The sequence below is a fragment of the Macaca nemestrina genome, chromosome 7, assembly GCF_043159975.1.
Source record: "Macaca nemestrina isolate mMacNem1 chromosome 7, mMacNem.hap1, whole genome shotgun sequence".
Taxonomy (NCBI): domain Eukaryota; kingdom Metazoa; phylum Chordata; class Mammalia; order Primates; family Cercopithecidae; genus Macaca; species Macaca nemestrina.
In genome coordinates, this window is record NC_092131.1 from 77,667,765 (window position 1) to 77,690,017 (window position 22,253).

A 22,253-nucleotide genomic window follows, 5' to 3' on the forward strand; every position below is an offset into this window, starting at 1 on the left:
TCAGCTTACTGCAACCTCCGCCTTCCGGGTTCAAGAGATTCTTGTGCCTCAGCCTCCTGAGTAGCTGGACTACAGGTGTGCAGCACTACGCCTGGCTAATTTTTGTGTGTTTTTTTGGTAGAGACAGGATTTCACCAGGTTGGCCAGGCTGGTTTTGAACTCTGGGCCTCAAGTGACCTGCCCACCTTGGCCTCCCAAAGTACTGGGATTACAGGCATGAGCCACCGTGCCTGGCTGGACTCAGTATTGTTGTTTGTAATAACACTCTATTTTCATTAAACAGATCTTCGAATATTTAAAGACCTCACGTCCACTTGGTATGACATGGTTTACCCTCATGATTTCTCATCTCTGGACATAATCTTGGTGATATAGTTTGGCTGTGTCCCCACCGAAATCTCATGTTGAATTCCCACCTGTTGTGGGAGGGACCCAGTGGGAGTTAATTAAATCATGGGGGCAAGTCTTTCCTGTGCTGTTCTCATGATAATGAATAAGTCTTATGAGAGCTGATGGTTTTAAAAAGAGGAGTTCCCTTGTACAACTCTCTCTTTTTCCTGCTCCTATCCATGTAAGATGTGACTTGCTCCTCCTTGCCTTCCACCATGCTTGTGAGGCCTCCCCAGCCGTGTGGAACTGTAAGTCCCCTTAAACCTCTTTCTTTTGTAAATTGCCCAGTCTCAGGTAGCATGAACATGGACTAATACACTTGGATAGCTTTCTCTCAAAGCATTACAGTCAGAGATGAACATGATTCTCTGCATAGAGATGGACCTACATAGGCACTATTTCACACTGTACTCCCATTCAATAGGCTATATTTGAATTAACTTTAGCCACTTTGGCACACTGTTGGCCCAGAGTAAGCTTATGATTATCTAAGAGCACCACTCCAATTCTACCCGCTAGGATTTTAAAATTTGAACTTCTAACAGGGTAGGTTTTCCTTGAATGTTATACTTGAGCAATCGTATTTTGAACTTTGAATCTAAGTGCAATGGTTTATATTTATTGTTATTAAGTTTCAACTTTTCAGTGTATGACTAACATTCTCACCTGTTGTGATCTTTCTGAATCTTGACATTTAAATTCATCTTATTAGTTATTTCTTCCAGGATTACCAATAACTCCTTTCCTGACTAGCTGGTAACTAGCTGGATGAGGAAATTTGGGCATAGCTCTCAAACAGTGTTTCAATAGGATTTTCTGTAATGATGGAAATGTTATAACTATGCTGTATAATATGGTGACCATTAATGATGTGTAGCTATTAAGTATTGAAATGTGGCCAAAGGACAGGCTTAGGAACTTCCTTTTGAGAGGTTGACACTGTTACATTAAGTAACACACTTACATTTTTTTATTGATACATAATAGACATACATATTTTTGAGATGCATGTAATAATTTAATACACTCATATAGTTTGCATAATTGGGATATCTGTCAAAGCAACACACTTTTAATATTGTTTTCCAACTTTGAATTTCCTTATACTCTGCTGCCACAGGTTCAGTATATCCAACTTACTCTCGAAGATAACACGAGATATTTTGTCATATATCTTAGGGAAATATCTGATGCTGCTTTAACAGCAGCTAAAAGTACCATATTAGGTGTATGCTATCTGCATGGCAACATGGATGAATCTTACACACATACTGTGTAATGAAGAAAGTTACAGAGTTTTATATATGTGTGTGTACATGTGTGTGCATAATTATGTGCAAACAAAAAAATATCCGTTTGGGAAAAACACAGACACAAAAGATATATATTCAAATAATTAGAATAGGTGCTATGGGGTTGAGGAGATTGGGAGAGATATGGGGATGACAGAAAAAAAAATAAAACAGCACTAAAAAAGACACAAGGCTTAACCATTGATGGTAAGATGCTAGGAATGGAGGAGTGTGGTTAATTCAATCTTCTGTGTCTGTGGCCGAAAGTAGATACACTCAGTTTACAGCACCTTTTTGATTTTTCCAGGCCAGTAATTATATAGCTGGGGGTGGGGCAGGGTGAGAAAATTAAAAATCATATTAGTTTCACGTAATTCCTTATTCAGTCATTTCCTAGCAGCATAATTTCTCAAAGAACTCATACTGGCTCTTAGTAATCAGTGCACAGTTTGGATTTTTTTTTCCCCCTAGGTGTAGTTAATAAAAGGCAAGACAAACCTTTTTTGAACATTATTTACTTAGCACCTGGCAAGTCAAAACAATGTTTAGTTATCGATTTTGTCTCTTATATAGATAATTAGAGTCACAAATTCAAATTTGAAAGTAATTGGTTGGGAAGTTGTATTGGTTAAATTAAATTAATTGGTTGAAATTAATTGGTTGGGAAGCAGTGGTTCCTGAGTTTCTTTTTAGTTTAAGTTTTATGTTTTTAGCTGCTTTGGTCTTATTGCTTGGTTCTTTGTATATGGGAGCAGACTGCTTTAATATTTTTTATAATAATTTGAAACAGGATACAGACAGGAAAAATTTTAGTATGCTGATGTGGTCTGAATGTTTGTATTTCCTCCCCCTCCCCAAATCATATGTTGAAATCCTAACCCAAAGGAGATAGTATGAGGAGGTGGGGCCTTTGGGAGGTGAATAAATCATGAGTGCTCTTCGCCCATGAATGGGATTAGTGCTCTTATTAAAGGAGACTCCAGAGAGCTGCCTTGCTCTTTCCACCTTGTGAGGATGAGTGAGAAGGCACCACTTATAAACCAGGAAATGGACCCATCTCAGACACCGAATCTGCCAGCACCTTGATCTTGGACTTTCTAGCCTCCAGGACTGCAGGAAGTGAGTCTTTGTTGTGTATAAGCCACCCAGCCTCTGGTATTTTGTTGTAGCAGACAAAACAGACTAAGACATTAGTTGATGACATTAGTAATAATAGAGTTTCCTTGATAATCTAATTTGTCTTGGAGCCCCCAAAACAATAAAAATGCTGCACATAACTGGCATAGAATAGAAAACAGGGGAAATAAAATCCTACCTTTTAATAGAAGTATAGTGAATCCACACCTGGAAGGTTGTGTGCATAGCTGGTTGTTGCACCTCAAGAAAGACATAATGGAACAATTATAAATCTAGAGAATAGTAACTATAGAGACAGGGGGACTAATGTAAGGTTTGGAAAGAAAAAAGGCAAAACTATCCTATCTGAGAAAATGAACGCCTAGAGAAGATGACAATCAACTTTGCAGAATACTAAGGGATATGAACTAAAATGAACCTGAATTTAATAAAGTACAGCCACTATAACTAGGCTACATAGACTGATGCTTTTCTGGGGCTTTATTTCTTTCTGAGTTTCATCCTCTCTGTTTTTATACTCTAAACACCCCCTTTCACAGGATCTAATAGTTATTCATAGTAAAATGTTGGAGATCAAGTGTGTTAAATAGGAATTTAGGAATTACCACATTGGGTTGCATTTATGGTCCATAGGCTTAGCATTGTATATAAATGGAGCTTCCAGGATGTGGAAGAAAGTGCTTTTACACTGGGTGTAGTAGGTTTGAAGCAGCTAGAAGTAGTCTTTATTTCAAAAAGTCTGCAAGGAAAAAGCTCAACCAAGGAATCTGAGATTTTCTGTTCCTCGGGGGAAACTAAATAATATGAGACTTGTGAGTTAGTTCATTTACAGCTTATGTGAGCAAATTCAGTTTTCTATAACAAACGTATTCTTCAGATTAAGTGGACAAATACAATTTTCTATTGAAAATGTGTTCATTATATAGTGATTAAAATATTTAATGTATTGTGATAATGCAATTAACAAACCTGTAATTTGTGACCTGGCCAGGTCTTTGGATCACCAATCTCTTGATCTTCTTTTTTTTTTTTTTCATTCTTATTGATCATAACCTGATTGTTCCAGTCACTCAAACTATAAACTTTAGAGCCTTCTTAAATTTCTTTCTTTAAAACATTTTTATTATTTTATTTTGTTTTTATTTTTAAAAATGCTTATGGATACATAGTTTGTGTATATATTTATGGGGTACATAAGATGTTTTGATACAGGAATGCAGTGTGAAATTAGCACATCATGGGGAATGGGGTACCCATGACTTCAAGCATTTATTCTTTGAGTTCCAAACAATCAAATTACACTCTTTATTTTAAAACGTACAACTAAGTTATTATTCACTATAGTCACCCTATTGCACTATCAAATAGTTGGTTTTATTCACTCTTTCTAGTTTTTTTGGTGCCCATTAACTGCCCCTGAGGCCTCCACTACCCTTCCCAGCCTCTAATAACCACCCTTCTGCCGTCTATGTCCATGATTCAAATCATTTTGATTTTTAGATCCCACAAATAAGTGAGAACATACAATGTTTGTCTTTCTGTGCCTGGCTTATTTCACGTAACATAATGATCTCCAATTCCAACATATTGCTGCAAATGTCTGGAGCTCATTCATTTTTTATGGCTGAATTGTGCTCCATTGTGTATATGTATCACATTTTCTTTATCTATTCATCTGTTGATGAACACTTAGGTTACTTCCAGACCCTAGCTATTGTAAACACTGCTGCAACAAACATAGGAGTGCAGATATTTCTTCGATATACTGATTTCCTTTCTTTTGGGTATATACCCAGCAGTGGGATTGCTGGATCATATGATAGCTCAATTTTTAGTTTCTTGAGGAATCTCCAAATTGTTCTCTGTAGTGGCTATACTAATTTACATTCCCAGCAACAGTGTTCAGTGTTCCCTTTTCTCAACATCCTCGCCAGCATTTGTTATTGCTTGTCTTTTGGACATAAGCCATTTTATCTGGGGTGAGATGATATCTCATTGTAGTCTTGATTTGCATTTCTCTGATGATCAATGATGTTGAGCACCTTTTCGTATGCCTGTTTGCCATTAGTATGTCTTCTTTGGAGAAATATCTATTCAACTTTTTGACCATTTTTTGATAGGTTATTAGACTTTCTCCTATAGAGTTATTTGAGTTCCTTATACATTCTGGTTATTAATTCCTTGTCAGATGAAGAGTTTGCAAATATTTTCTCCCATTCTGTGGGTTATCTCTTTACTTTGTCGATTGTATCCTTTGCCGCGCAAAAGCTTTTTAACCTGATATGATCCCAATTGTCCTTTTTGCTTTGGTTGCCTATGCTTGTGGAGTATTGTTCAAGAAGATCCTCCTAAATTTCTTCCCTAGTAGCCACAAAATCCAGTTGGTCACCAACTCTTCCTTAATGTTTCTAGAATTTTCTCCTCCTCTGCACGTTCGTTTTTGCTGCTCTGAGTCAAACTCTCATTATAACTCACTTGGGCTATTGCAATAGTTTTCTAGCTAATCCTGTTGCTTTGGGAGGAGTCATCTATTCCAGGGGTTGGCAAACAATATGGCTTATGTACCAAATCCCTTCTGTATCAGCCTTTGATGTAATCCATTCTCCACTCTGCAGTCAGAGTAATATTTCGGAAACTCAAATCTCATTATGTTAATCCTACTTAAAATCTGGCAATAACTTCTCATCATCCACAGAATAAAATTCCAATACTTCTATACCAAATATAATTCACAGGACCATTATTCATTTGTCCCCTGCCTGCTTTCTAGTCTCATATTCTGCCATTTCTCCGCTCACTTGCTATATCCTATTATGACAAAGTACTTGCAGTGTACCAGATGTGTGGTATTTTTTCCTCAAGTTCTTGCTTCTGGCAAACACAGTCATTTTTCTTTCTTTCTTTTTTTTTTTTTTTTTTTGAGACGGAGTCTCGCTCTGTTGCCCAGGCTGGAGTGCAGTGGCGGGATCTCGGCTCCCTGCAAGCTCCACCTCCGAGGTTCATGCCATTCTCCTGCCTCAGCCTCCTGAGTAACTGGGACTACGGCGCCCGCCACCATGCCCGGCTAATTTCTTGTATTTTTAGTAGAGACGGGGTTTCACCACGTTAGCCAGGATGGTCTCGAGCTCCTGACCTCGTGATCCACCCGCCTAGGCCTCCCAAAGTGCTGGGATTACATGTGTGAGCCACCGTACCCGGCCAACCACAGTCATTTTTCAAGATTATGCACAACTGTTGATACTTAGGTAGACTCTCTAGATCTCTCCAAGCAGAAGGAAATACTTCCTTCCTGTGAATTTATCATTTCTTCTTCTTATCCTTATCACTGATAGTACTTATTTAAATTTATTGTTATTTTAAATGACTTCTCTGTTTTCCTTAGAGATTATAAGCCCTTGGAGGCTCTGAATGGTGTCTTATTTATTGTAATATCCCTTGTACCTCCCATACTGTCTTGTATGTAATAAACACTTATGGAATATCTGCTGAATAAATGAAAAAGAAACTTTAGCTGAGTCTTTCTTAAATAAACTTTCATGTGATCTGTAGAAAAGTAAACTTTTTACCATAACTCCAAAATGCTACAAATTACTTTTATGCTAAAATTTGTTGAGAAAAATAAAAGAGAAAAATACAACACTTCCCCATAAAGTTATATAATGGAAGAACAAAAATCAATTTTTTAAAATCAGAGGAATGAAAGATTTTTTACAATGAGAAAAACAAGGAAATGGTTTTGTTATTGATGGTAATTAGAAATATGCTATTATGTGGATCAAATTATATTATTAAAAGTTGAATTGATTAAAATACTCAATTTGGCTTCATAACGTAAAATGACTCGTGTTTCGTTTTCTAATTGCTTTGCCAGGTTTTATAGTCTGAGTTGATTGTACAAAATAATGTTAGGATTTCACATAGGAAATGTGAAGGTAGAATTAAAGACTCTGAATCTAGATGAACAACAGATGTAATGAATACACCTAATCAGAGCACATAAAGCAACATCACACGGTAAATAACACACAAAAAACCAGATGATATAATGTTAAGTGAAAAAAGCAGAAAGTGAAAATACGTATTTACTCAGACTTTTAGAAATGGCACACTTTGGGAGGCCGAGGCGGGCGGATCACAAGGTCAGGAGATCGAGACCACAGTGAAACCCCGTCTCTACTAAAAAAAAATACAAAAAATTAGCCGGGCGCGGTGGCGGGCGCCTGTAGTCCCAGCTACTCAGGAGGCTGAGGCAGGAGAATGGCGGGAACCCGGGAGGCGGAGCTTGCAGTGAGCCGAGATCGCGCCACTGCACTCCAGCCTGGGCAACAGCGTGAGACTCCGTCTCAAAAAAAAAAAAAAAAAAGAAATGGCAGAGTTATTTAACCAGAATAACCTTCACACAGATAACTATTATATATGAACAAGATATATTTACACCTCTCTCCATCCTCTAACCACCCATTTGAAAGTACTGGAGACCAACAAAACACTCAGATACCAGAGATTCTACCTTTGAAAGCCAGGAACTGCAACAGTGAGATTTGTGAGTATACACCTTTTTGCCTGAGGGTACGTCCTGTAGGGACCAAGAGCTTGGTCCTCTGAAAGTTCACTGAAAAATCAACTTGGCAAAGGCAGATTAATTGGAGAAAAGGCATACAAATTTATTTAATGTGTAAACACGGGAGCCTTCACAATGAAGACCTAAAGATACAGAGGAAATTGTCCGTTTTAATGCTTAGGTTCAACAAACTATAAACAGCCATGTAGAAATATGGTTGGACAAAAATATAATAGTAATAGATTGAGTGGGGAAGCCCAGCATGGCCTGTCTGTCTGGATTCTTGGCCTCTCCGAGCAGTATTCCTTCCTTCTGGGTGTGGGCCAGGACCCTCTTTGGAATGGGGGGTCTTACGACCTACAGGCAAACAAAGTAGGTCAGAGAATTTCTTTATGGCTAGTTCTGACACAGAATATTTTTAGGTGTTATGGTTGGCTTTGGGGTAAAGAGGTTCTTCTGGTTTCTATGACCTGTCTTGGGGAATAGGATTTCTAGTTTCTATGGCTAGCCTCTGGGAAGATTGGGAATGAGAGACACAAGAGCAGGAGGGGTCAAATAAAAACTTTTGCCTGTGCGTCTGCTTCTGAGGCCTTCATTTTGGAGTGTTGTTTTCTGAGCTCCCACAGTACCAATCTGCACGGGCTCTGGGTAACAGAAAGTTGCAGTTTTACTGGCTTGAGGTAAAAGAGGAGTGAGTTCTAGGCTGGCAGAGAAGCTGGAGGGATTGAGGGGGAAATTCCTGGAAGGAAGGAAGCTGCGGAGGGAGGGAACCTCAACATTTGTGTGTACATTCCACCCAAACCTCCACTTAACCACTATATGTGCCCAAGAGACTCCAGTGTCCTAGTGAAAATCAGCAGCTGGAATATGAAAGAATTGGGCAGAAATTTTACCTGCTGCCCACTACAAGAGAGATAGAGTTCGGATTGCAAGACTAGCCAAGTTAACTACCTGCTAGGACAAAAATCAGCACTCTTCAGAAGAATATAGATTCCAGAGTCTCTATAATATAGCTTTTGAAAAGTCTAGAATATGATAAAAAACTAGGTATGCAAACTTATGGGAAAATGTGATCTGTAGGAGAAAATGCAATTATTAAGATCTAGTCCCCCGATGATTCAGATGCTATAATTAAAACATAAATATTTAAAAGCTGCTATTATAAATACATTAAAAAAACTTAAAGGAAAAATAAATTAACAGAAAATGTTGGCAGAGAACAAGAAACTAAGAGCCAAAAATTATAGCAATGAAAAATACATTAATTAAAATTAAAAATTCAGTAGTTGAGATTAAAAGTTGAGTAGAGATGGCAGAAAACAACAGTCAGTAAACTTGAGGGTGGAGCAATACAAGTTATTAATCTGAAGAGTAGAGAAAAAGAAGAAAAGAATGAAGGAAAATGAATAGTGTCCAGAGGCAAATGGGACAATATCAAGAGGTCTCATGTATGTGTAAATTGATCTCCCAAAGGTGAGGGGATAGAATAGGGAAGGATAAAACATCCTGAAACATAATGGTTGAAAATTTATAAAGAACAAACTTACAGATCCAAGAAACAACAAACTCCAAAGAGAATTATTATAAGGAACACCACACCTGGGCACATCATAGGCAAAATCATAAATCTGAAAGAGAAAATCTTGAAAGCAGCCAGAGAAAGACAATATATTATAAACAAGGAAATAACAGTAAGCATTCTCATTCCACTGCCCACTCCTCTGAAATCATTGAGGCTGGTTGACAATGGAAAAACATTTTTAGACCACTGAAAGAAGAAAAAAAGTCAGCCAAAAATTCTAAAACAAGAAAAACTATCCATCAAAAATGAAGATGAAACAAAGATCTTTGAAGATAAACAAAAACCGAGAGACTTTGTTGCCACAAGACTGTAATATAGAAATACTAAAGGAAATTCTTTAGATGGAAGACAAATGACACAATTGTAACTTGTATGTACAGGAACAGATAAAGAGCATTAAAAATGATAAATATTTGAGTAAATGCAAAAGGCTACATATATTTTTCTATTTTCTCTTAATCTATCTCTTCTAGAAAACATTTAAATAGAGACAGGATCTTGCTGTGTTGCCCAGGCTGGACTTGAACTACTGGGTTCAAGCAGTTCTCCTACCTCAGCCTGCAAGTAGCTGGGACTACAGGCATGCACCACTGTGCCTGGCTCTCTTAATTTCTTTAAAAGACATTATTAAAAGCAAAAATTACAATACTGTTTTCTGTATTAGTGGTCTTTAATAACAATAATAGCACAAAGAATGAGAGAGTAAACAGAGCTATTTGGTTGTAAGATTCTCATATTTTAAATGAAATGGTATAATATTGACTCTAAATATATTGTGACAAGTTAAAGATGCATATCTCTAGATCAACGACCAGGAATAGAGGTATAGCTAAAAAGCCAATAGAATAATTTAAAAAATAAAATAAAATATTAAAAATATTTAACCCCAAAGAGGTCAGAATAGGAGGAACAGAGGAACAGAAATGACAAGAATAGTCCAGGCATGGTGACTTACACCTGTAGTCCCAGCACTTTGGGAGGCGGAGACAGGAGGATTGCTTGAACCCAGGAGTTTGAGACCAGCTTGGGCAACATGGTGAAATCCCATCACTACAAAAACATGCAAAAATTAGCCACGTGTGGGGATGCACAACTCCCAGCTACTTGGAAGGCTAAGGTGGGAGAATTGCTTGGGCCCAGAAAGCAGAGGTTGTGGTTAGCCAAGATCACACCACTGCATTCCAGCCTGAATGACAGAGTAAGACCCTGTCTCAAAAATAAAACAAAAAACAAACAAACAGAAAACTGAAAAAAACCCCTAGAAATCACAAGAATAGATGAGAAAAATGGAAAACACAGCAAAATGAGGTAGATCTAAATCCAAAGATACGATTATACCAAATATATTTGGGTTTAGGTATACCACTGAATGTCATTATTATGCTGAATATTGTAAGAAGCAAAGATTATCAGACTATTTAAAGTAAGACCCAATTGTATGCTGCCTGCAAGAGAAACAGTTTTTTGCTTTTTTTAAAAAAAGGACCAAACAATTTGCAAGAAAAGGATGTAAAAAGTATATACCAGGCAAACAATAAGCACAAAATGTATAATAGACTAAAATTGTGTCAGAAGTAGTGTTGAATGAAACATTATACAGCAATGAAAATCAATAAATAACTATGCACAACAATAAGGCTGCTCCTCACAAATAATACTGAATGAAAACCCAGTCACATATAAAAAAAGGCAATTGAATAATTTCATTTATATTAAATTCAAAAAAGCAAAACTAATCTATGGTGTTTGTTGTCAGGGTGGTGGCTTTCTTTGGGGAAGATTGGGCAGTAGGTGCTGGATGAGTATACAAGGGAACCTTCAAAGTGCTGAATAATGTTCTTATTTCTTGATGTGGGGACTGTTTACATCAGTGTGCTTACTTTGTTATTAATTGAACTGGACACTTAAGATTTGTGTACTTTATGCATGTTTTACTTCAGTAAGAATGTTCGTTTTAAAAGATGGGCTGAATTAGGCTATGTAAAATCTAGAGAAATACCACACAATTAATGAATTGTCTCAGCAATAACATCATAGTGCAAAGAAAGTATACTTTGAGGGAAATATGTAAAAGAAATGCTCATCTATAAAGATTTTAAGTTTTTGAAAACCTCCATAGTTTGGAGCTATGGATAGTGAATCGTAATTAATGATAACTCTTTAGAATACTTTGTAAATGCTTTTGAAGTTTATTTAAAAAATAAGCGTAGCACCATAAATGAGATACCCACATCACTTAAAATATCTTGAATCTGCAATAATGTTTTTATCACCATTCTCATGCTTCAAGGTCTGCTTCCTTCTACATTCTTTTACAAAATAATTTTAAATTTGTTTTGCTATATTGCAGATAATTTCTGTGCTTAACGCCTTTGTGATAGGACTCAGAACTGAGCTGTTGACTCCAGCTTCTAGGGTTGTGTTTCTGGTGTCAGACATCTGTTGTTATTTGGATGTTTGAGGTGGAAAAATATTGTTTAATTAACTATCATTATTTAATTAACTTGGCGTCGTTGGGCTGGTATTTTTCAAACCTCCTCTTCAACATATGAGAATATCTGATATTTGGCTTGATGATATCTTGCCAAAACTCCTGCCTTTAGCTCCTTCTTCACCCTCAGTTCCATTGAGCCAACAAATACAGGAGCACAATTCAAACTTTGGAGTTTATTTTCTTCCAGCTTTAGCTATCTTAAAACTTCATTGCTAAATCCTCTATTAATTCTTAGCCAGTTTCTTTACTTTTCCTTCTGAATTCCAAGTTCTTCTTTTTCTGATATTCCCATTAGGAATGGCTTCAGTTTGAGCATATATTGAAATTCCTATGGTTTCTACACTGAAACAAATCCAGATTTATTAGAATTCCACATAAGGGTTATTTGTGGTAGGCAGTAGTACCATGTCCCACATTAACGATGACATCATTGGCATTTCTAGCTTTTAGAATTCTAGGTATTGTTTTCTACTTCATTTTACTTTTAATTATTTCCAATTTCCTATGCCAATTACCTTTATAATCAGAAAAACCTCCTGAAATATAACAATCAGTTATGATGTCTTGGACCTGGCTCTTATTGGTTCAGGAGAGCAGACGATGTGCATCTTTTCCCAACTTCCTGTTCGGTGACCTCATGTTGGTATTATGACGTCAGCAAATGTGGGAACATTTACACCATGGAAACTGGCAACACTAAAATTCAGGGTTTTGATTTTAGAGAATGTTCTTACCAGCACTCTACAGGCAAGCAGTATCTCTACATAAGCTGAAAAAGTTGTCAGTTGATTCTATAAACAGCAACTATAAACACATAAATACAGGAGGTGGGGCATGGCTGCCTTCATACATCACTAATTTTGGCAAAACCCAGCCTTTGAGAGCTTGGTGAATGGCTTACGGAAAATGAAAACATTAAATTGCTGACTGGTCAGAAGTGAATTCCGGGATGGGAAGAACAATTGTAGCTCTCAGTCCTTTGGCTTGCAGTAAACAAGGTCACAGAGGGCCTGAGAATTATTTCATTCCTTACATAGGAAGACATCTTATTAGCCTTACTGAGGGCTAGGCAAGAAATGATAAGTTTATGTTTTAGCTGCATTTGAAATTTGGGTGACATATAAGTGTTGTGAATCACTGGAATGTGTGACAAAGTTAGTCACCTAAAGTCTCCTTCTTTGGTGACTTTTCAGAGACCAGAATTTTTTTTTTGGAGGGGGGGGGTTTGGGGGTGGGGAGTTGGTTTTATTTTTCCTGAAGGCAGAAGGAAAATGATGTGGTATTTTCATAATTTCTTTTAAATTTCTTGTAAGAATTACATTCACCTAAAAATAGTGGGGGAAGTGTTATTTTCAATCAGAGTTACTGGGTCTTACTATAGTGCTTTTCTCACCATGATAGTGTCAGGGAATGAGACTACTGCTGAGGATGCATTATTACTACTCACAGCAATATTTAAAGACACAAAAATAGAAATGTTGATATTCTGTTTTACTGCACAAATCAAAGCAATTGGAAATTGCTTAAGTAGGCCAGTTTTAAATTTTTTAAATGCAAAAGACTTCTAACCAATACCAAGCAAGAAATGTGCTAGAAACGAATTGGAATATTGTGCTCAAAAGTGATTTTAGTTGGGGTTCAATTGGGCTCAATTAAACAGACATTTGTGATGCTGTCTGTTTAATGTGATGGCCACTGCTTTGGAAATTAGATAATATTACGAAGACACACAGTGTTGGCTCTCATGTTGACTTCAAAGTGGTCAAAGCATAGTTGGAAGGGCTGTCACATAAACAGAGAAACCATCATTGTTAGACCCACCCACATCCCAACAACATTAGATCCATGTGATTTTATAAAGTATGCCTGGTTGCCTAAGCTCTCAGAACCCTAAAACAGCCCCTTGCCTGGTTGTCTGCTGTAGTCATGTGATAATTAATACACTGAAAACTATTTTTACATGACAAAATAGCCAGTCGATTGAGGAAAAACAATCCAGTTATATCATACAATAAAAAGAAAAATTACTTAAATTGGTTGTTTTGTAAAATTCAAAGAGAACAATGAATTATTTTAATAAAATGTTTGTTAGAGTTCGTTACAGTGTTTGCATAATTGCTTTTCTGATTTTGTACTGGCTGTTTGAGGTAATGAATAGAATGAACCTCAGAGTCCTGAAAATACTGCCACTGTAAAACTAGGAAAAAGGAGACAGCAAAATAGACATGCCATCCTGTGCAGGTAAAAGAAAATAGTGCCTTATGGGTGTGATGAGTACAACTAATTTGAAATTATCTAGACAGGAGGAGTCATGGCTAGGCTTTGCTTCCACATTATTTTAGTTCTAGGAAGGTGAGACTATATCATTGAGGACATTATTGGCATAATGAGAAGAATTCCACTTCTGTACACCTAAATTGTTATCTGGAAGAAAATACTAGTTTAGAAAATATGAATTTATTTGTTGACATATTTATGAAAAAGGCCATTTAGTTGTTTTCTTTAGATAGGTTGTTATATTCAAAATATTCTTTTCAAATTCTATTGCGTTTTATGTGATCAGTATGGTAATTAATAGAACCTTAGTCTCTTAAGTAGGTAGCAGAGTAAAGAAACCATTTAAAAAAGGAACCAGAGACACAAAAAGAGAAACAATTTTCAAAAGAAAGCAAAATATCATCTAAAAAGTAAATTGTGATCTGTCATGATCAGATTCTTCAATGGCCTGCATTGTGAGGTTCTTTAATGTTCAAGAACTTTTCCTTCTGATGGCTTCCTGATCTATACGGAAGCCACCTGAGATGGACAATTTTAAGAGATGATAAGGTTCTCTGCAATAAGCCAGTTTCGTTCCTTTTGAAAAATGGTATATGAATAAACCAGATCAATAGAGACCCTCACATCTCACTTGAGATACTACTTCTACTTCGCTCCTTTTCTTCTACCCTGGTACCTTTAAGTAAAGTGGGTGGGGAAAAACCACCCCCTAAAAGTTTCAGGCTTTCTCTCCCAGTTCTTTCTGATCTATTCTCGATTGTAAAAGTTAATAAGGAGCAAAATGAACAAAAATTGGGTCCCAAAAACGAAGGCAAGAGCCAGAACAATCAACAAATCTATGAGTCTTACCCTAAAAATGAGAGACTTGTCTTCAACAATTGAGGGAATAAACAAAGTCTTAAGCCAGTAGCAGTGCAGTTCGCCCCATGGCAGAACATCAGCAATGCCTAGGTCTAAAACGAAATGACCTACTCATGATAACAAAGTGTTTTTGATACAATACCCATGAATGCTTTAGGGGTAGAATAGCATTTCAAATTGAAGAAGGTATCAGTTTCAATATCTCTTTCAGAAAGCCTTTTGGTGGCATATTGTGTAGGTGTGCTGTGGATGTAAAGATATAAATTAAGTTCCTTCTGAGTTCAATTAATTAGTTTTATAGGGAGAACTTAGAGTTATTTAAAAAGAAGGCCTTGGGGTTTTTTTTTTTTTTTTTTTTTTTTGGTGTTCGGTGCAGGTGATATTTATTAACAAGTAGTCTGTGTATAAAGAATATGTTTGTATGCATGCAAAGTGGTATTTTATTGAAGAATGCAAGGTAGGTTGTCATGGAGATTAAAAGCCTTGAAGTGCTATTCACTGGTGTTAGTTATGGTTGCTGGGCACTAGGATATTAGGTTCTGGCACTCTGAATGTTTCATTGTTGTAATAATAATTACACTTTTATCTTCACTGTAAGGGCTATTCAAGTAGGATAAATAAATACAGACACACGAACAAATCTAACTAAAAGGTAAATATAGCAACCCTATGACCCATCCCGGTGCAAAATTATGTAGCTGTGGTTACTACATCATCAAAATGCTTGATTTTCATCGCAGGGTCACTGAAGCTGTTTATAAGATGAATTTACAAAATGCACAAAATCTACACCTACCTTAAAAAGCAGCAGAAGAATGAAAGCTATTGACCGTTAGTGTAGTCACTGGTAAATATAAAGGTTTCCTTTAGAAGCAGAGGAAACAAATGAAAAGCTTGTAACATGTTTTGCTAGCATTTTCTTGAAATACTGTATTTATATGAGATTTCAAACCTGACTTTGAGCTCTATGTAAAGCATAAAGCGATTTCTTTTCTGGTGTTCTTGTCTCTTCCATGGTTAGACGAAATGATCTTGACAAGTTTACCTCAGTGAGAAACTATGTATTTTCTATATAAGGAGAATACTTATGCTTGGCAGAATCAGTATGGACATTTTCTCAACCAATAAATTAATAGAAAGAGTTGCAATACAGAAAACTACACAACATACACAATATAACATTGAAATTTGCAGCAGCAAGTAATGTGGTTTTCAAAACTGCCTTAAGTGATGATTAACTAGAATTCTATATATTTATATTTAAACTGACACCACAGAATTCTTTGAAGTCTTGACAGATATGTGGAATATTTAAATGTAGTAATTGCAGTTGCTAAACCTCCTGGGATTAACCTGCTGGAGAGATAGTGACATCTTACACAGAGAAAAATGCTTGGTACTGTGGGGGAGAAGCTGAAAGTGAAGTAATTCCATGTGTGTCTTATATTCTTATATAACTCTTTGGAAAAGAAGTTTATTGTAACTAATGAATTGGTAATATTCTGTGATAATCCACCATGTGAACAATTATATAATTTGTATAAATGTAGGCATATAATTTAGTTTTTTCAACACTGATTTTAGGTTTCATAATATAGCACAGTTCACAAAAAGTAAAACAGACTGAGAAATAGATCAGCACTGGATTAATGTTAATGGTAGGAATCTTGGATTTTTGTTTGAAGGTAGGTTCCACATTACTTCATCTTCTAGAAATGGGGACTGTTGTAATGGTACTTCTCATTTTAGGAAATATTTGTTAAATGCCTTTATGCTTCAAGCACATTTTGTTGAATTTAATTGTAGTCCAGGGGTAAAAACATTAACAAAGAGAGAGGGTGGTGATATATTCTTATCAAATAAAGTTATTTTAAAATAAGGTCACATTGTTACCATATTATCTGTAGATAGAAGACGGATTATAGGGATTGTCTGTTGCCCCCGATGTTCAGAACTTCTGATGAAGTTCTTTGAGTTGCATCTATATAACATAATTGAATAGCCATAACTTGAGCTTCAGAATCAATTTTAACGAACTTGGCAAGATAGAATCTCTGTGCGTAAGAGTGAAGGGAGAAGATATCGGCGAGTCTCTGGGTATACACTTTCCAAGTTTAGACCTCTCTGGGCTTCTAAATAACAAACTGTATCTTAAAAGTACCTGAGATAGTGGGATAATCTGTTTTCGCAGTGGGGTAAATTGAGGTAGATATTTAGTAGAAATGTGCATTGTATAATAGTTGTACACCAGGGAGAGAAGATATTGAACTGAGAAACACACATTTTAATTACAACTGTGCTACTAGACAATTGAGTGATTTAAAATCATTTGTTCATTCCACTGGGGGAACAATGGTGACCCACCACACAATAGGAATTTCTTTAGCATGGCTGCTATTACTGCCAGTAGAGAAAAGGAGTAATTCTTCACTTAACAACCTAAGACTTGGCTTTCCATACCACCCTGTTCCCAGACTCCCTACACTGTAGTGGCTTCCTTTCCTAAGGATGGAGCAATAGAGCAATACCATCCTCATGAAACTTACAGTTGAGTGGGAGAAGACAGGCATTGAATAAGTTCACTATAAGTATGAGAAAACTTATAAAAGGAAGTCCAGGATTCACTAATTGCATATGTTTACTTGAAAGTTGCTGTGGATGGAGTATTTGGCACTACTAAGATGATTCCAAAATAGCTTTATCTCTCATCTCAGCCTCTTCTCAGAGGTATAGACCTATATCCCCAATTACATGCTTGCATTTTCAACCTAAATGGAATTGGCTCCTATAACTCAACTTATCCAAATCCAAATTCATCATCTCCTTACCAAAACAGCATCGCTTTCTAACTCTCCCACTTACTTTAGTGGCCCTATCCTTTTCCCAGTCACAGAAGACCTGAGATCCATCTTTCATTCCTTCATTTTCCATGTATTAAAGATTCTATTTTGATAATGTCTCTTCTGTCTGATCATTTTTTTCAATTCCTGCACTCACCAGGCATTGGGCTTTCAAGCAAATTAAACATGATCATTTGCTTCTTTATTCAACAAATATTTCAATGCCTGTCACAGACTATGTCCTGTGCTGCAGATATAGTAGTAAGCAAAATGGCCATTATCCTGCTTTTACAGAGTTTATGGGGTCATAGATGAGGCAGGTATTAAATGAATAACCTTATTCATTTAATAAATGAATATACATGCTATGAAGGGAAAGTATAGGTGCTATAGAGTGCCACGCAGAAAGATAATATAGATACCTGATGTATTTTGGGGATGAAAGTGGGGCAGTCTTGTCTGAGGCCTATGGAATAAGTAGGAGTTAGAGGAGGAGTAGGAAGAAAACATTCCAACTAGAGGGAAGAAGTCTTACAAAGTTTCCATTTCTAGAGAGAGTGTAGAGCCTTTGAAGCTGGAGAGGAAGGCAGAAGTCGGATTGTGTAAGGCATCATCAACCTTTTTAAGGAGTTCAGATTTTATTTCAAATGGGATGGGAAGCCATTGATGGGTTTTCAGCAAGGGAATGGAGCTAAGATGTATTTGAGATACATATAGAAAGCAGAATGAGCAGAACTAGTTGAAATAATGTATATGAAGAAATAGAGGGGATACTAGATTTCTGACAAGAGCAACGAGGTAGATAGATGTGCCATTTGGTGAGACAGAGAACACAGATTGGGAAGGCAGGATAATGAGTTCAGTTTGGGACATGTTTGAGGAAAGTATGATAGCCAAGTGATTGTTCAGAAGGTAACTGGTTATATATGAACATGTTCCTGCTGTCAAGGAGAGAGCCAACCACTTAACAGATGTTAAGATATTTATAATAACTACACAACAAGGTAGATTATAGTTAATGCCACACTAAATTGATGACTCAGGAAAAACCTCATGGAGAAGGTGACATTTGAGAGGGCCTTGAGAGAATGATAGAATTTTGACAAATGCTCCTTGGTTTTCTACATTTAAGAATGATGCACTAAAATGCCGATAGGATGCTCTAACTTTTAAAGTTAGTGTTTACTGACTGGTGTAGGATTGTAGGGGCTGCATTGGCCTTTTTGTGAGGGTGTCTTAAATTCCAGTATCTATAGATTTTTCTTTTGGGCTTGTCTTCCTTCCAATTTCTTCCCTTGAGGGAAGGTATAAACTTGGCTGCCAGTGTTTTGGGAGTCATACGAGAGAAGGGAGCTCTGGGCTTTACCATCCAATATGTAGATTGTTAGTCATTTTTTGTTTCAATTATAGCACCTCTGCCCTTTGCTGTATTTGATGATCCAAGACCAGAGTTCTTTAGATTTTATCTCACCAGAGAATAATTTCTGTCAGGGTGGGAAAAGTGAACTCACTTGCTGGTTGGAAGAGGGGGTCTGGGGCTCTCATTGCTATTTACAGTTTCTTTCGACAAATTCTTCAGTCTATAGCCTTGCCCTCTACCATTCCAAGGTGCTTCTAATTCCCAGGCTCTAGAGCATACGAACCGGCTTGCCTCCTATTGGCTTCATTCTCCAGACTTAAGTTTATGCTTTCTCTGGCCTGCCAAATCAGTACCATCATCCATCTATATATGCTTTTCAGCTTCCAAATTTGTGTCTAGTGGTGTGTTCTGTTCTGTTTGTCTTTGCAGGCTTTCTTCACTGTCATTCAGGAGGGAGTAGAAATAAACTTGTGTTTAATCTGTCATGTATAATAGTAATGCAATTTCTAAAAAGTGCCTGACTATAATGATTTTAAGTACTGGAAGATAATAGCTTAATAAAGTACATAATCTAATTTCCTCCTATAATTTCATAATTCTTATTGTAAAGAAATACTCCATAAACTCAGACAGTATTTTGAACTTCAATTATTTTACAATTGTTTTAGTGCTGTTAGTGCCTCATGTTTCTTTGGGTATCCTTTTTCTAAGTCCATTTGCATCAGATAATTGCTAAATTAATAAAAATATATTTACATAAAACTTTCTAGAGAACGGGCTTACTATGTTAAAAAGAAAACGTAAAGCTATTAGAAACAAAAGGCACAAGGACAAAAATGGCTATAGTTAATTAATATTAAAATTGTGAAATCAACTGGCAAAAAGTAATGAAATTGAGAATTTATGTTGGTACTATGGATTTAAGTATAACCTGAGCCTGAGGACTTAAGATGATGGCATCAGGTAATATAGCTGATGGGATAGTCCAAGAATGACTTCTCAAAATCTCAAGTTAATGACAGCTTTCAGTAAATAATAGAAGATACTATGTCTTTTTTTTCTTCTCTCCATTGCTTCTTCTATATTACCAAATCTACAGATCATTTCTTCATAGCTTTGTAATTAAATTTTATGAAAAACAGAGCAAACTAAGACCTTCATAAAATTTCCCTTTTAAAAAAATATTTTATAGTCACAAACTCCCATTAGTAAAGATAGGCTCATTCATTCGTCCATTCGTTCAAGAAATATATTTTGAGCACTATTCTTTTTCTGCGGTGGGGTGGGGTGGGAAGACAGAGTCTCGCTCTGTTGCCCAGGCTGGAGTGCAGTGGCACAATCTCGGCTCACTGCAACCTCCGCCTCCTGGGTTCAACTGATTCTCCTTGCCTCAGCCTCCTGAGTAGCTGGGATTATAGGCACCCACCATCATGCCTGGCTAATTTTTGTAGAGATGGGGTTTCACCATGGTGGTCAGGCTGGTCTTGAACTCCTGACCTCAGGTGATCCACCTGCCTTGGCCTCCCAAAGTGCTGGGATTATAGGTGTGAGCCACTGTGCCCGGCCTTGAGCACTATTCTGTTTGGCACATTAGGAGGTTCCCACCGATATACTGGTGAGCAAAGGGAAATATGGTCCATGTTGTCAGGTAGCTTTTAGTCAAGGGGAGGAGACAGACATTAATTAACTAAGCCTACTAATCAAATAAACTGAGATAAATGTCCTCCTGGATAGATACAAGTTTTATTGGCAGGTGTGTAATGCAAGAGTCTTACCTGCACTGGAGGGATGGGGAAAAAGAAATGACAGTTGAGTTCTTAATGCCAATTTAACTAAACTGAAGGGATGCCAACTTAACAGTGGGATGGTGGGAACAGTATGTACTCATGTAGCAGGAAAGAGTACTAAATATTCAAGGAGCAGTTTTGAGACAAGGTCAGTGTGGGCAGGAATTAGGACCATGACTGGGCTGGAGAAGTAAAAAGAATCAGATTGCAGAATAATGGGAAGCCTGCAATACTGGGAGTGGGAATTTAAATGTGAGTGAAAATTTTTTTCCAAACAGTATTACTTGCATGAGAAATATTAAAACTGACTGCTGTGTTTCATCACAGATGATTCCACCAGGTCAAGCGAATAAAGGACCATGAATTTGCGTGACTGGGGGGCCCATAGGATATCAGATCCTTATTAGATCTAACTGAAGACTCCTTCATGACCAATGAACAATGGAACTCACTTGTTTTAACCAACTATGTAGAGAACAATGGAATCTTTAGCCAATGCAGAGTGCTAGTTTTCAATGCTTAATAACACAAACACCATAACTCTCCCTTTCTGACACTTAAACATTTCTGGGTTTCCCCTGCTCAGTGAACTACCTGTGAATTTTTCACTTGCAGGTGTTTCCTTGCTTGGCAATAAATATTTACCTCTTAATGTGTTTAACTTAAATGTTTTCTTTTTTTTGACAGCATAGTATGGGGATATGGATCTTATCACATTTGAATCAAGAAAACCCTGTCTGGCTGTAGTTTGGAGAATGGCTTGAAGAATGAATCAGTGGATTCCAGGAGATAAATTAGATTACTTCTGTAGTCCAGACCAGCATGATAATGGCTTGCTCCAGAATGATGGTGGTGGACACAGACAGTGGTGGACAGATTTGAGAGATACCCAGGAGACGAATTCACAGGACTTGGTAGTGGATTGGATACAGGAGTTGAGAGGTATCACAAATGACTTGTGGGCTTGAAGGGATGTTGATGTCAGTCACTAAAGTAGGGAATCCTACAAGAGGTCCAGACAGAGAGTGGGGAAAGGGAAGATTAGGAGTTCAATGTTGCTTTGTTTATTGCCTTCTACATTGTTTTCATAGGAATCAGAAGCTTTAAAAAGAAGAATTCTAAACAGAAATAGTTTTTATGTGTATCATATTTCAGAGTCATTAGAGCTACAGTTTTTCTCATGTATAAATACTCTTGGTTTATTTGTTGTGTATCTCACTAGATTTTCTTTGGGCAATCCTATTGGCATTTTCCATTTATAACAATTGCAGTCATTTCAAACTGCATTTTAAAGGAAGTTATGTGTAAAGGTGCTGTGCAGTTTGCTATAGATCATTTATGCAGAGTGGACCATAGAGAGTTCAATTAAAAAATAAGGCCAAAAAGCTAAGTCTTCCTTACACAGGTGCATTGCAATGTATGAATTTGGTATGGATGAATGTAACTGTCAAAATCAAATACAGGCATGGGGAAATATTACCTATTGCTCACTTAGCATTGATTTTTAGTAGCAGCAAGTTTAGCTAAATATCTGTGATCAATGGACTGTTACAACTAAACAGTTTCTTTCATTTCCAAGGGAGGAGAAGAAACCCTGAATATTTTCTGGAAATAGTTTTCTTTTATTATTAAAGGCTTTCAATATAGAAAAACATAGAAAACAAAATTTTTG

General features: G+C 36.8%; 1 long non-coding RNA gene across 1 annotated transcript; it reads right to left on the reverse strand.

Annotated features, from left to right (window-relative positions):
• Positions 1–1,355: 1,355 nt before the first annotated feature.
• Positions 1,356–12,093, reverse strand: LOC105477926 (uncharacterized). The gene is made up of 3 exons (XR_985027.3): positions 11,972–12,093; positions 2,998–3,059; positions 1,356–2,005 (listed from the first exon to the last, which is right to left on the reverse strand). It is a non-coding gene; the product is annotated as an uncharacterized lncRNA (long non-coding RNA).
• Between the last annotated feature and the right edge of the window lie 10,160 nt (positions 12,094–22,253).